At 39.7% G+C, this 14,312-nt stretch overlaps 1 long non-coding RNA gene across 1 annotated transcript in view; it reads right to left on the bottom strand.

The window, feature by feature from the left end:
* Positions 1-212: 212 nt before the first annotated feature.
* Gm32974 overlaps positions 213-14,312 on the bottom strand; it is a 39,322-nt gene continuing 25,222 nt past the window's right edge. The window contains exons 3-5 of the long non-coding RNA XR_373560.3: positions 4,993-5,177; positions 2,626-2,669; positions 213-1,945 (exon numbers count right to left, since the gene is read on the bottom strand). This is a non-coding gene — a long non-coding RNA (predicted gene, 32974). The remainder of the gene's footprint in view (positions 1,946-2,625; positions 2,670-4,992; positions 5,178-14,312) is intronic.

The raw sequence follows: 14,312 nt of genomic DNA, 5'->3' as shown, positions 1-14,312 counted from the left end.
CTCTAGATTGCCTTTCCTTCAGTCTCTGCTCCACCCTTTGTCTCCATATTTCCTCCTGTGAGTATTTTGTTCCCCCTTCTAAGATGCACTGAAGCATCCACACTTTTGTCTTCCTTCTTCTTGGGCTTCATATGGTCTGTGAATTGAATCTTGGGTATTCCAAATTTTTGGGCTAATATCCACTTATCAGTGAGTGCATACCATGTGTGTTCTTTTGTGACTGAGTTACCTCACTCAGGATGATATTTTCAAGTTCCATCAGTGGGCATCTTGTTTTAAAGTTTTAAGGTCTTGTTTGGAGATGAGATAATGACTTCAGAGTACCCGATATCCTTTATGTAGCCTTGATTATTAATATTCAGTGGCTGTGATAAGAGACTAACTCTTAATGGTGTCAATACTCTAATCCCAGCTATCTCATGAGGAGACAATTATGCTCTCATTCAGTCTTATATACTTGCCATAAATGTCCATATACATCAATCTATGATAGAAGTCTGATAAATGCAGCTAAGTATGGTGTGTGTGTGTGTGTGTGTGTGTGTGTGTGTGTGTGTGTGTGTGTGTTTACAAGTCAACTTCTTGGAAAATTGAAGTCTTTACTAGCAATAGTTTCATAAATGTCACTGACTAAGCCAAAGTCTCTCCACAAGAAAAAAAAAAAAAAAGACACTGTGTGTCTCCTGGCTCTAGTTCCCCCAGAAGCCCCAAGTGTGAAGGATGCCTGTCACTCTTGGACCCTTAGGAGACTGCGAAGGCATCTCTTCATTGCACTATAAACATAAAGGCTTAAAAAACGATTTTCCACAAAATATAGTGCAGGTTACAGCATGTATCATATTGGTTGCTGTTCCAGCTTGTATAATTGTATTTAGGGAACTCTTTTGTTGAGAGAGATTTATCGTTTTTTTGCTTATCAAAACCTATTTCTATTTTAAAATATAGACTCTCAGCAAGTGTCACCCTGAAGAATTGGGTCTCCTCGACTATTTCGTTACATTTCAGAGGATAAAAAAGCACGCAGCAGTTCCACTATTAAGTCTCAGTGATGGAACCGCCACCCTGAGTCACATTACTCAAGTCTCTCTTTAGCTCAATTATACACCTCTGCAGTGGAGGAAGATAGATGGGGGTCATTTGGGAGCTGTAAACCATGATGCCTCAAATGCAGAACTATGTTCTTCAACTGATTTACACCGTGTTCTCCAGCAGGGCCTCACACCGAAGTGCATGGGGCCATGATTGAAAAGGCCCTCACTTAATTTTAGCATCCTGCTCTACACTTGGCAATTATTACCTCCATTCAATGACAAGGAACAATAAGCATGGCCTTCAGTACCTTCATCATAGAAGCAAAATCCAACCAAGCCACACGGGGAAACAAAGGTCCTTGTTCAGCAAATCACTGAGGAAAAGGGGATGGCAGTTAAGTCCCCAGGAGGCTATAACTTGTGGGTGATTGCTCCCACAGGAAAGGATCCAGTGGTCTGAAGTTGCAAGCTACTGTTCTAAAAATTGACAAAAGCATTGTTGCAGTGTTCTGATGTAACTCACATCGATTTCCTACTGAGAGACATAGAAAAAAAACACTGAAAGAAGTTAACTTGGCAGGCTGATGTCCCTTGCCTTCAGTTCCAGTGCTCAGGAGGCAGAAGCTGTCAGATCTTACGAGTTCAAGTCCAGCCTTGTCTACATAGCAAGTTCCAGGCCAGCGGGAGCTACAGAGTAAAACCCCATCCCAAAAACAAAAATTAACAAAATATGGCAAATCCATACGCACTGTCTCACAGAACAAGGAAGATTGTATATTTAATGTAGGCAAGGTTTCCTGCTCTTTAGCTGCTGTGCTCTGTTAATGTCCTCCCTTTGACTTCAGCAATTCCGGCCTTGGCTGTTTCTCTAGTGTCATTGCAGAAGGTTGGCAGCCATGGAAATCCAAAACTCACTGAAAAAGTAATTTTAAAAGCCCTAGGGAGATAGCTCAGTCACCAAAGTGCTTGCATCGAAAGCACAGGGGCCCAAGTTCAGTTCATAAAATCGTGTCTAAAATAAATAAATAAATAAATAAATAAATAAATAAATAAATAAATGGCATGGGGATGGGGAGGGATGAGGATGTCTCAGCAGTTAGGAACACAGGCTGCTCTTCCAGAAGATCTGGGTTTTATTCCCAGCACTCACATGATAGCTAACAACCATCTGTAATTCCAGTCCCAAGGAATCTAATGCCCCCTTCCAGCTTCTTTGGGCGTTGTACACACATGGTATACAAACATACATTCAGGCAAAACGTCATGAACATCAATATATATAGAGAGAGACTTATTAAGTAAATTTATCTGGATAGGTACATAGATAGATAGATAGATAGATAGATAGATAGATAGATAGATAGATAGATAGATAGATAGATTTAATACCAGATGTGATGATCTATACTTATTATCTCAATTCTGGAGGCAGAGGCATGTGAATCCTTGTTGCTCACTGGCCAGCCAGTTTTGCCAGTGTGGTAAGCTCCAAACTAATAAGAGGTCCTACCACAACAATAGCAATGATATTATTATTAATAGTAGTAGTAGATGTAATAATAGTAATAATAATAATTTTTTAAGTGGATGGTACCTGGGAAACACAATCCAACTTTGTCCTCTGGCTTCCACATGCACCTGCAAGCACACACAAAATAAAAACAAAGATAATTAACAGAACGTACATGTGACTTCCTTCCATCTGTCTCAAGTTGAAAAAACAGAGAATGTTAAGAAATACAATGAGATCGGTCACCAGGCGCTAACCAACCCAAATCTCCAGTTACAAGTTCTTCAGTTACACACATAGCCTCAGTGCCAAGTGTTTCATAAAAGTTCACTTCTGAATTACAGGCTTTAAAGAATTTTATTTCCACGGATGTATTTTCGTTTGGGAAGAGAGGTATTTCAAGAAACTACTCAAGTACAGGATCAATCCCGCTTCCTCCTCAGAAGAAAATAATGATTGAATTTAACTCAAATACCAGGTGTTCTGTGACATATTTTTCTCTGTGTAAGTTAATCTGAAAGTTAGGTTGTTTTTTTTTTTTGTTTTTTGTTTTTTAATGAGATGGTATTCAAGAAGTTCCTTGAACTCCAAACAGCCTTAAAAACAGTGGACGCCTGAAACATTTCATTAACATTTAAAGTCATGTCAGACAGAGTGCCGAGCTATAGAAAGTCTTTTTTAAGAGCTAACCGTTTTATAGCCATCTATTGGTGCCTAATAAAAGAACTAACATGTTCTGGGGGCTCAGGCTTGGAGTCAGTACATCATGTGGAATGCTGTATTTCAGTAGAAACTACAATGGAGAAGACCGCCTTGATTGGGGGTTTGCTTTTAAACTGTGCTTATGAGTAACAGAATTGACCTTTTATAATCTTTCAACTTCTCCCTGTGTCTCCCCTTCATTACCACACCCCTCTTCAATAGCCATAGTTCTGCTCTGTTGGTCATGAGGCAAGCTTGGGGCAAGCTGTGAGTGCCATTTGCACAGCATTCTCTCTGCAACGTATAGCTCCTTCCTGATTGTCTTCCCCTCAGTTTCAAAAGGCCCCAGGAAAGGGCAGCTGGTGCCCTCCACGTGCCTCACTTCTGTTACATGACTACACTTGTTTGTTTGGTCTGGTTGTTTTTGTTTGTTGTTTGCTGTGCCATTTAGGATATTTTTGTCTATTCATATTTATTACCTTCCTCTCAGAATTAATCTAATTTTGAGACAGGATCTCCTTGTGTTTTCTGAGCTTCCTGGGATGCATGGTCTCCTGCCTTCGCATCCTGAGTGTTGGAACACTGTGCTCACTTCTATATTTTCTCTTAATGAAAAATCTTTTAATGGAAAATCCCTAGACCATTGCATGGTACGCATGCTACAACGATTGATGGAAATGAATAAATAACAGGTTTCAACCTTGATGAATTCATGATGATTAGAAGATAAATACTACTTAGTGGTCAAACAGTGAGTATTCTTTAAATGTTAGGATTAAAACTGTCAATGAGAAGGTACTGCTGATTTTGTGTCAATCTGACACAAGCTAGAGTCATCAGAGAGGAAGGAACATCACTTGAGGAAATGCCTCCATGAGATTCAGCTGTAAGCCACCTTCTTAGTTAGTGATCAATGGGGAAGGGCTCAGCCCATGGTGGGTGGTGCCCTCCTTAGGCTAGTGGTCCTGGGTTCTTTAAGAAAGCAGGCTGACCAAGCCATGGGAAGCAAGCTAGTAAGCAGCATCCCTCCATGGCCTCTGCATCATCTCCTGCCTTCAGGTTCCAGCCCTGTTTGTGTTCCTGTCCTGACTTCCCTCAATGATGGACCAAGATCTGGAAGTGAAAGCTGAATAAACCCTTTCCTCCCCAGCTTTCTTTTTGGTCATGGTGTTTCTTTGCAGCAATAGAAAACCTAAGACAGAGAATAAAAATTATAAATAATTTATTTGGAAAGGATGTCTTTTATTTTAAGTGACATTTTTACACACAAGTTAATATATGGACACAATATAATTTAGAAAATATGGAAGCAATAATTACTGCAAGAAGCAATGGGAACTGGCTTTTAAAATCATGCTTATCTATCCTGTTTGAATGTACTGTGATAAAAATTTACTTACCCAAATAATAGGTGCCACCTAACCACTATGTTCCAGATACTCATTTTGATATTAGGTAATATGTTAGTGAACAAATCAAAGTCCCTTACTTCACAGGTTTCCATTCTAAGTAAGGAAAGTAAATCAAATACAGAAAATTAAGCCAAGCTGAGCACAGAGGTATAGGGAAAGGACTGTTACTTCAAATAGGACAGTCATGAAAGAAAGATAGCTTTGACAAGATAAAATTTGAGCAAATATCTTAATGGGATAGATCTTTGGGGAAATTCTTGGTTCTGCCGGGACCTCTAAGAACCACAAATCCTCTGAGTGTTAAAACAACAAAGAATAATTCTCACCCATTTCTTACCCATAGTGGTGTCCAGCATTGGGTGGGGACCATGAAGTAGCTATCACGCAATAATGCCTGGCTACTGTAGTAGTTCCATCCTCCTCTAGCCGGTGGCCTCCTGACCGTAGAGATAAGACAGCAGAGGGTTGGAGAGCCTGATGTGCTCCTCCTGTTCACTGCTCAGTCAGTAAGGAAATCTATATCTAGCATAAAACGGAACCAGGGATTAGTGAGTGTCTGGGATGTTTGTCATAGAGTATCAACACGTCAGTGGAAGGAAAGTAAAGGAGACAAAACTATGAAACCCTTGAGCTGTGAGTAAGCATCTTGTACCTCCCAGAGGGACACAAGGTGGCAGGATTGCTGTAGACTAAGAAGAGAAGGGAATATGGAATAGAAGTGATACCCAAGTATCTCATCAGCAGGAGTACTGTGGCCCACCACACCCATCCTAAGGATGATGCGGTTGTGGATTGAATGAGAAGTGACCCCCAACAAGCTCTTGTGTCTAAACACTTCTTCCCCAGATGGTGGCTCTGTTTGAGGAGTTTTTCAAACTTCTAGGGGGTGAGCTTTGAAAGTTTACAGCCTCGCCCTATTTCCAGTTGGTACTCTCAGCTTCCTGTGTGAGGATGAGATGAGATCTCAATGCTTCCTGCTCCCGTCACTTGTTGCTATGCCTTCCTTGCCCTTGTAGATACTCCTTCCAGAAACTTCAGCCAAAAATTAACCCCTTTGTAAGTTGCTTTTAATCATCCATTTTTATCATCATAACAGAAAAGTGCTTAATCCAGATGCCAAACTGCTGGCAGAGGTTTGAGCTAGAGGTAATTTTATATATATATATATATACACACACACAATTTTATCACAAAAGATGGTATGTTTATTACTTTTCTTTGCTTTGATAAAACACCATGACAAAAGCAACATGTAGAAGAAAGAATTTATTTGGACTTACAGAGGGTCATAGGATTATGGAGCAGAGGTAGCAGAGATAGCTGCTGAGGCAGAAACTAAAGGTTCACTTCATGAACCACAATCACCAAGCAGAAGGAGCACATTGGGAATGGCACAAGGCTTTAAAACCTCAGAACCACCCCCCACCCCCCAGTAACAGACATCTTCCAGCAAGGCCACACCTCCTAAGCCAACCCAAACAAAGCCACCAACTGGGGACCAAGTAATCAAACATCTGAGAGAGCCTAGAGAAGACATTTTCTTTCAAACCACCACAGACCGCAGCGTAGCAACACTTGCAGAAACCAGTGACAGATTATTAAAGTGAATGGATTATAAGGGTAATAAAGGTCACTGATCCATTGATAAACAGAAAATTACCCAAATGTTTTTATGATGCAGACAGTTCCCAGGTTTTGACTGCACATGAAACAATCCTTCAGGAGTATTTTTTTTCCTTCTTTAAAACATGGGATGAACCCCTAAAATGTCAAAAGGCACACCAAGGAGATGAGTTATTTTGCTATGTGTAAAGAAATTAATTGAATAAGCACAGCTGGCTGCCACGTGGAGCAGAAGGCCAGGCAGCTTCCGATTGAAGGGGTCCAGAAGCTATTGTCTTTGCCACTCGGGAAAGGAGCTCAGAGGTCCTTTGAGAAGCTGTTTGTCATTTTAAAAGAGTTTTTGACAACACTAGGAAGCACTCTGATATGTTTGCTGTATTCCTAGGTGTCTAAGTGAATCAGAACTCAATTTCCCAGGGTCACACTGCTAGATACCCTTCTTCACGAGTAACCCTTCAAGCTTGCATAGCTCTAGTCTTGAAATAATTAAGAGAAATTGTAAAGGGCAGATTTTGCTGCAGGAATATAAATTATCCTAAAAGGGAAGAAATTCGGGCATCCTTTGGGTCTGGCAGGATGCATATGGTACATTTAAAATAAAAGCAAAATTTTTCAGTATTTTTAGCAGAGGCAAGAAGAATTCAACGTGTGTGTGTGTGTGTGTGTGTGTGTGTGTGTGTGTGTGTGTGTGTGTGTGTGAAGTGTGCTGTTAGGTCTTTTTGTTGGTTCTAGCATCTCTTCGTCTCCACAAGTTCGGCACTTCTCCTTCCATGCCCACAAAGCATTACTGAATACTGAAAATGTTACCTTCTAAATGGTGGTTCTTTTTCATCTTTACTCTCCCTCCTGCTCCTAAGCCCTCCCTCCTTCCCTTCCCAGATCTTCAAGAGACCCTGACTCAAAACAAGTTGCAAATTGAGAACCAACTCCAGAATGTTGTTCTGTGGCTTGCACGTAGGCACCACAGCACGTGTGCTCCTATGTAAATGCATACATGTACACATGCATATGCATGCCCACACACACATGCACATATGCATGCATGTACACACACATACCAACTCACATCTGTACACATATACACACATACATATGCAGAAGCACACAGTTGCTAAAATGAAAACACAAATTTAATTTTAGGAAGAAAAGTAGATAAGTAAAAAATTCCCAGTGTCCGTGTGAAGCTACTGAATTCTCCTTCCAATACTGTTTTCACATCATTGGTTGATTGTCTCTGTCTTTAGTAGTGCTTCCTAAAACATTGATGCCTTTTGAAGGTGTTTGTTGTCTAGCTGTAGACACCTGAAGAAAGCAGCTTTCTGGTCTATTGCTTCGCGAAGGATGCAGTTACTATGAGAGCTTAGCTTTATGTAAATGCTCAAGTTTCAAACTGCTGCCTCAACTTTTGTTTTTGCAAATAATTAAAAGCGAAACCAAGAGCAACATCTACATCCCCCAGCCCAGATCCTGTGGCTTCTGCCAGGACTCACATTCCAGAGGCAGCTGCAGTGGATTTGCACTTGCTAATAGTTCTAGAACTTAATTTTCTCTTCTATTTGAGCACTTAACATTACTCTTTCCTCATTGTAAACTCATCTATATAGATAAACATATGCTCATATTCTATGCTTTCATATGGTACTTGGACTTTTAAAAAGAAAAGGAGGAAAATCACTATGAACTAATATAAAAGAACTTTCTAAAATATATTAAATAATATAATAAAGGACAAAAACAAACACACATTGCAGTTTACATTAAAAAAAGAAATTAAAAATATAGAAAATGTACACACACACACACACACCCTGGCAACACACACACACCCTGGCAACTAAATATGCAAAAAGAAACACAGAGAAGCCAACTCAGATTTTAATTGAAAATGGTTTAAATTAAGAGGATGGGTAGTCACAAGAAAAAAAGGGCACAAGGATTGGCGTTAAGATATCTCGTATGTATTTTTATGGTTTTAGCCTTTGAAATATGCAAATGTTTTACATGTTCAAAAAACATAGTAAATAGGAAAAGATAAAGAGAGCCAATTCATTTGTGATGGGATAAACAGATCCTTTGAGCTAAATCTACAGCATGAGTAATTTAATCATTGTATTCAGGCCCCTCACAGAAGTACTAATAAAGTCAAGGGGATGCCAATTTGAAAATTTCCGACATACATAAACAAATGAATTTAACTGCATGTTAAAAAATGAAAAAAAAATCCATAGATAGAATGACTAATTCAAATAAATTTTGCATGCAAAATTATGCAATTATATATACCCTTGGCAAAACCTATCTCAGAGCTTGAATCAAAAGGCAGCAGGCCTGTGGTTGATAGTATTTGAGATGCTATCATTGCTATAATGTGATAGTATGATAAATGGGAAAAGGTTGCAGTTTATTATAGAACAAAGCAAAAAAATACATATATTTTCATTGGTGACAATCGTTACTCTGACTATGGCAAGAGATGGTATTTGGAATGAGAAATCAAGAAAGACACCCATGATACTGGTCTGAATTCCAGAATGGGTTCATGATTTACAACTGAGAGTATTTTGGCTCTGTCTAACGATACCAACACAGTAATGACGTAATAATGAAGAAGCACCCAACATATCAGGATCTTCCTAAGAGCTTTCCTACCACTGCTTCCTGTGCTTATATGGATAGAGAGAAAGCTGGAAACATACACGCCAAAGACTCTGCAATAATGGTCCAATAGAGAAGGTGAGTAGACAGTATACAGGCGAAAAAGAATAGTCATCTCTATTGAGATTCTTTGATTCAACCATTTTAATGACTGAACTCAGCTTTTACAATTAAAAAGAAAAATTCAAGTAAAATTAAGTTAAAACTCACGCAAAATGAGAATACAAATGTACATTTTTTTCAGCAGCATGTATAAGTAGGAGGTAAAATAAGCCTTGCTCTATTCTTGTTTTAAATTTTTATTAACTCTATTTAACTCATAATTTGAAAACTATTCATGCCATTCGTGTGTGATATATATTTCCCCCACCCGCCACCTTTATCCTAGCCTCTTCAAAATGTTAGGTCATAGCAGCATACCATAAACTTTTCCCACACCAACATGTAGACTCTGTGAGTTTGCAGTGTTTGCCTGAAGGCACAATTTCTTTCTCTTCTTTAGGACAACTAAAGGGATACCATGCTAACTCCATTGGTTCTAATAGATGTCTTTCTCCTAAACATTTTTATGTGCGTTTGTAGTACTAGACACTAAAACACAGGGCTTCATGAATACTAGGTAAGCAGTCTAACACCAAGCTGGAGACCCCAGCTCTCTACTGACATTTTAAATAACTTAAGGCTTGGACCCTCTTTTCCCAGTGACCAGTCCTGCCCACTGAGGGGACAACCCTCAATAATGCTTTTTGTAAGAATGGATGGGTCTTACTGATGGCTGAGACTCATATACTGAGTTCTGTGTATCACTTTTGGTCAGTAGAACATTCAGGCTGTCCCACTGCCTGAGAGAGTCCAGTGTGAACATCCCAAAGTAGTTCTTAGTTAATCATTTATCTGCATAAGTAGTAGAAGACAGTATATTCCTTTGACTTTGAGATTTAGTGATTTTATAAGACTCTGCCTAGGGAAGTGCTTTTAGGATCCTGTGTGACAATCTCTTTAAAACTACAAACCCAGTTCTTGGAACCTAGTGAATTTTCTTCTCTGGCAGCATTACAATAGCTCCATCCCCCATCAGTTTCATGCTTCTGTTTTGTAATGATAATTTTTATATGCTGCGGAGGTTCTGTCTGACCACCACCAGACTTGTCTTAGCCTTCAGAGTTCTAATAACTTTGCTAGGTCTAAGATCTGAGCTGTTTCACCTACTTCATATTTCAGGTAAATTGTGACCATTCTCTTTGACTACTTACTTGTGTGTTTTTATTTAAAAAAAAAAAAACCAATATTTTTTAAATTCCCCACCAAAAGTTCTATATGTATTTTGATTTAAAATCTACTCAAGTGCTCAATTGCCCAAGCTGTCACCTGTGTCCTTAAACAGCTGATTTCTTTGGGAAACTAATCTGTTTATCTGCACACACACATACCCTCTTACTCCATTGCTCTGATTTTTAAGCATTTTTAATATGCATAGCAATCTTCCTTTCTCTAAGGTGCCAGCATTCCAGCATCATTGGGACTTTTTAGGTGGCAGCAATTCCTGTAGACAGATGTGGCAATATCACTCAGGAAAAAGACAAATTCTGAGAACTGAATGGGATCTTTCTTCCTTCTGCTTTCTTAAACCCTGTTCTCCAAGCCTTGGTGGTAGAGATAATGCTACTGACTCTTTGCATCTCCCTTTGTGGACTCTGTGGCTGTGCACAGTCCTCCATACAAGGTAGCCTTCACTGAGAGGTTTCTTGTGGTCTCTCCTTGGTGACCTGGTTCTCAAGACCAAAGTAGATGTCCAAGCTGACTCTTAACTAATGTTTCCCAAAACTCCTGGGCTGTTGCCTTCAGAGCCTGGCTGAGGGCAAACAGACAAGAAAGAAGGCAGCTAAGGGGAGACAGAAACTTCAATTCTGGGGCTCCTCCCTCCTCTTAGCTCAAGGTTGGTGTGTTGATATGACACAGGTTAGAGTCATGTTTGGGAAGAGGGAACCTCTACTAGGAAGAGGGAACCTCCTCTTCTCTCTAGATAGATGGATGTGGATGTGGATGTGGATGTGGATGTGGATGTAGATATAGATATGTGTGTGTCTGTGTATTTGATTTGAATGGATGTCAGTGTTTTATTGAATGTTGAGTGAAAGGCACCCTGGTTCCTACATAGCTCATAGTTCCCTACCCCATGACTTTCTGCATGGCCAATGTATTACATAGCAGCCTGCTTCTTCCAAGTCACCAAAGACAGAATCTGCTAGAGCGAATCCGTTAGCACATGTCACCTCTATGTGTCATGTTCCATCACCTTCACCATGTCCAGTTCATTAAAGGCAAATCACAGGTCCTGACTTCACTCAAAGGGAACTGGTCATATAAAACTATGAAAACCATGAGTCAAGGAAGGGCAGGCAAGATGATCACCTTCAAATATGTCTGCCATTCTTCCTATATTATGATCATTTATTACCTTGATGTTTTTCTTACACTAATGTTACTCAGACAGTAGATAAGAGGTTGACCTAGGCTGAACTCATGCTTATTCAACTCTCTGCTTAAACATTCCTAACTTTGTATAACCTTAGGAAACATTCATAATTTCCGAGTCATATCAGTAACATGTGTCTGGAAAGGTACTTCACAGTTGCTGTAGCATTCTTATTAATAGCTTTAAAGTCCTTAAGAATAGTATCTAGCATTTGTGAAGTGCTCCTAAAATTTAGGAGATACAAAACAAAAATACATAATAGAGTTGTTAAACATATTTTAAGATAAGAACAAAGTTCTAGTAGGTTCATTCCCCACCAGGGAAAATTAGTTATCTATACTTCTTGTAACTTATGGGCTCCACTTTAAAGACTCTTGTAAAAAGCACCATGTCTGTTGCGGAATCTTAATGAAAGTCCTATCCTTGCAGTAAAACAGACAGTCATTCACATGAAACCACAGATCTAAAGCCAGAAGACCATATGGGATGAGCCAGGTCCCAGACCTCCCTCATTTAATCCAGAAGGAATCGGAAATCTAGAGTCAGTGAAATGCTATGCCACAGGTTAGGGGACTCCAATGCATGAAAGTGAGTGGGAGTTAGACCTCCAATAAAAAGAATAATGAGACAAAAGACAGTCCTACTCTACCAAGCCTGCAATAAAGCAATCTACATCCAAGCTGCCACCATTATTATGTATCAAGGTGTTCCTGACAATATTTGACCAGTGTTAATGACTGTCATTTTAGACATGCTGTTTCTTTCCTTTTGGATACAGAAATTCTTTTTAGAAAAACCTGGAAAAATGACTATGCTGAGCTGGTAGGGATAAGACACATTTTATTGGGGATAATCCCCCAGAAAGGGAATAATTAAATACTCCTTAATCATAGTGAGATGGTGGATAATGCACTAATACTGCGCAAGTCCGATGGGTATTGTCGAATGATTGGAGTCCCCATTTAGGGTCCTACATAATTACCCTTCTTATCCTGGCTGAGGCTCTGGTGCCTTTTGTTAATCAGTATCTCTCTAAACCACTGGGGGACATTCAGCCAATCAGACTGCTCAATTACCGTGGTTGAATGGTCTTGACCTCATGAATATGAATAGAGGGTGTGCACAATAGAGGAGCACTTTTAATAACAATGGAACTGCCATAGGGATGAAAGAAAAGTGTGGTTTTAAAAAAATAATTAAAATTGAAATGAGAAAAATCATAATTAGCTGTGAGGATTACATATCTTTGTTAAAATGTTTCTCACTTGCCTTTTGGACAAAGGATGAAAGAGAATCCTTTTCTATTTCCTTTCCTTCAGATAGGGATGTTGCAGTCATTGACAGCTGGACTTTGCTTGCATTTCAATAATGTAAAGGCCCCTGTAAATATTTGGGAAACAGAAGCAGGAGGACGAAGAGTTCAGACACACTCTTAAACTGGGTGTGATAAGGCTGCACTGGAGACAGAAAATGTGAAAGGTGATGAATCCGTGTGCATGGTTCAGAGGCAGTGCAGAGTGAAGGCTGCCAATCAGGACCTTTCTACCCCAGTGGTGAGCAGGAAGGAGGGTGAAGGAGGAGATTATGGGGGACATGTACTATTGACTTAGCATTTTCGTTTCGTGCAAAAAAAAAAGTGCTATGCGTTTGTTGTACAAAAATAAAATAAAGACAAAGCTGTCATAAAAGTAGAACCAGTAAGAAATATAAAGTGCGGGGGGGGGGGGTGGAGGGGAGGGAATAAGAAGACGTGAATAATGCCATTTCCCCAATATGCATACTGTGGAATTATACATAATCTTTAGCAATTGAATTTATTTGTAGAATTCTAGAACTTGCAAGGAAACTCTGTCACTAAGCAGTGTCAATTTGCCCAAGCCCAGCACCTCCCCTCAAGATTTAAGTCCCATGTCAGTCTCTCCTGTAACTGCACCATACAAATGTGGCATCTCAGGGTGATATCATGAACCCTGGAGAAGGGACGGGTTTCCTGGAGTAAGCACATGAAAGTCACATTAAATAACTGTTGGAATCACACACCAGTGGTACATGATGATTAGGCCGGTGGGGGATGGTTAACAATAAATAAGGGAAAATGGATGAGGAAGGCCCACACTGGAGTGCGCTTCAAAAACCAAGAATTTGAATATCAAAGGAGAAAGAAGAGCCCTTGGGAAAATCAGCAGGCTCCCTGACTATTTCTACAAAAATAACCTTCTCTACTTTACCAGAGAATCAAATGTGAAAGATGTCTTACTAAGCTGTCGTGTAATTTTCCCCCCTGAAAACCTAAATAAGAAACATGATTTGGTCTTTATTTGACAACTTAATGCATGCATTCTCGGTATGCTAAGAGAAAGTGCTCACTCTTTGTAATTTTATTTTGCTTTTTTGAGATAAATTTTCTACAACATTTTTGAGCCCTACTTCCATCCCCTACCCAGCCACTATGATTGTTCATTAGAAGTATACGGTCTCTGATTTAGACTTTTGAAAAGTACTAATTAATGCTAATAGTAGCAAGGTTGTGAGAATGAAGCCCTACTTCTCAGCAGTGAAGCAGAGGAATAGAGCATGATACATCATGTGACTTGTAGTATCCGTGGGGCACAAGCAAGTGACTCAGCCATGGCGTGAGTTCTCTCTAATTTTTACTTGCATGTATGTGCACATTTCTGTGTGACTATATGCCATGTATGTGTGGGTCTGCACAGAGGCCATCGGAGAGCATCAGACTCTTTTTTTTTTAATTAGGTATTTTCCTCGTTTACATTTCCAATGCTATCCCAAAGGTCCCCCATACCCACCCCCCCAATCCCCTACCCAACCACTCCCCCTTTTTGGCCCTGGTGTTCCCCTGTACTGGGGCATATAAAATTTGCAAGTCCAAAGGGCCTCTTTTT

This window comes from Mus musculus, chromosome 1, assembly GCF_000001635.26.
Source record: "Mus musculus strain C57BL/6J chromosome 1, GRCm38.p6 C57BL/6J".
Lineage (NCBI taxonomy): Eukaryota > Metazoa > Chordata > Mammalia > Rodentia > Muridae > Mus > Mus musculus.
Note: the sequence above shows the minus strand (reverse complement) of the source record. Positions and strands in the feature narration are given on the sequence as shown.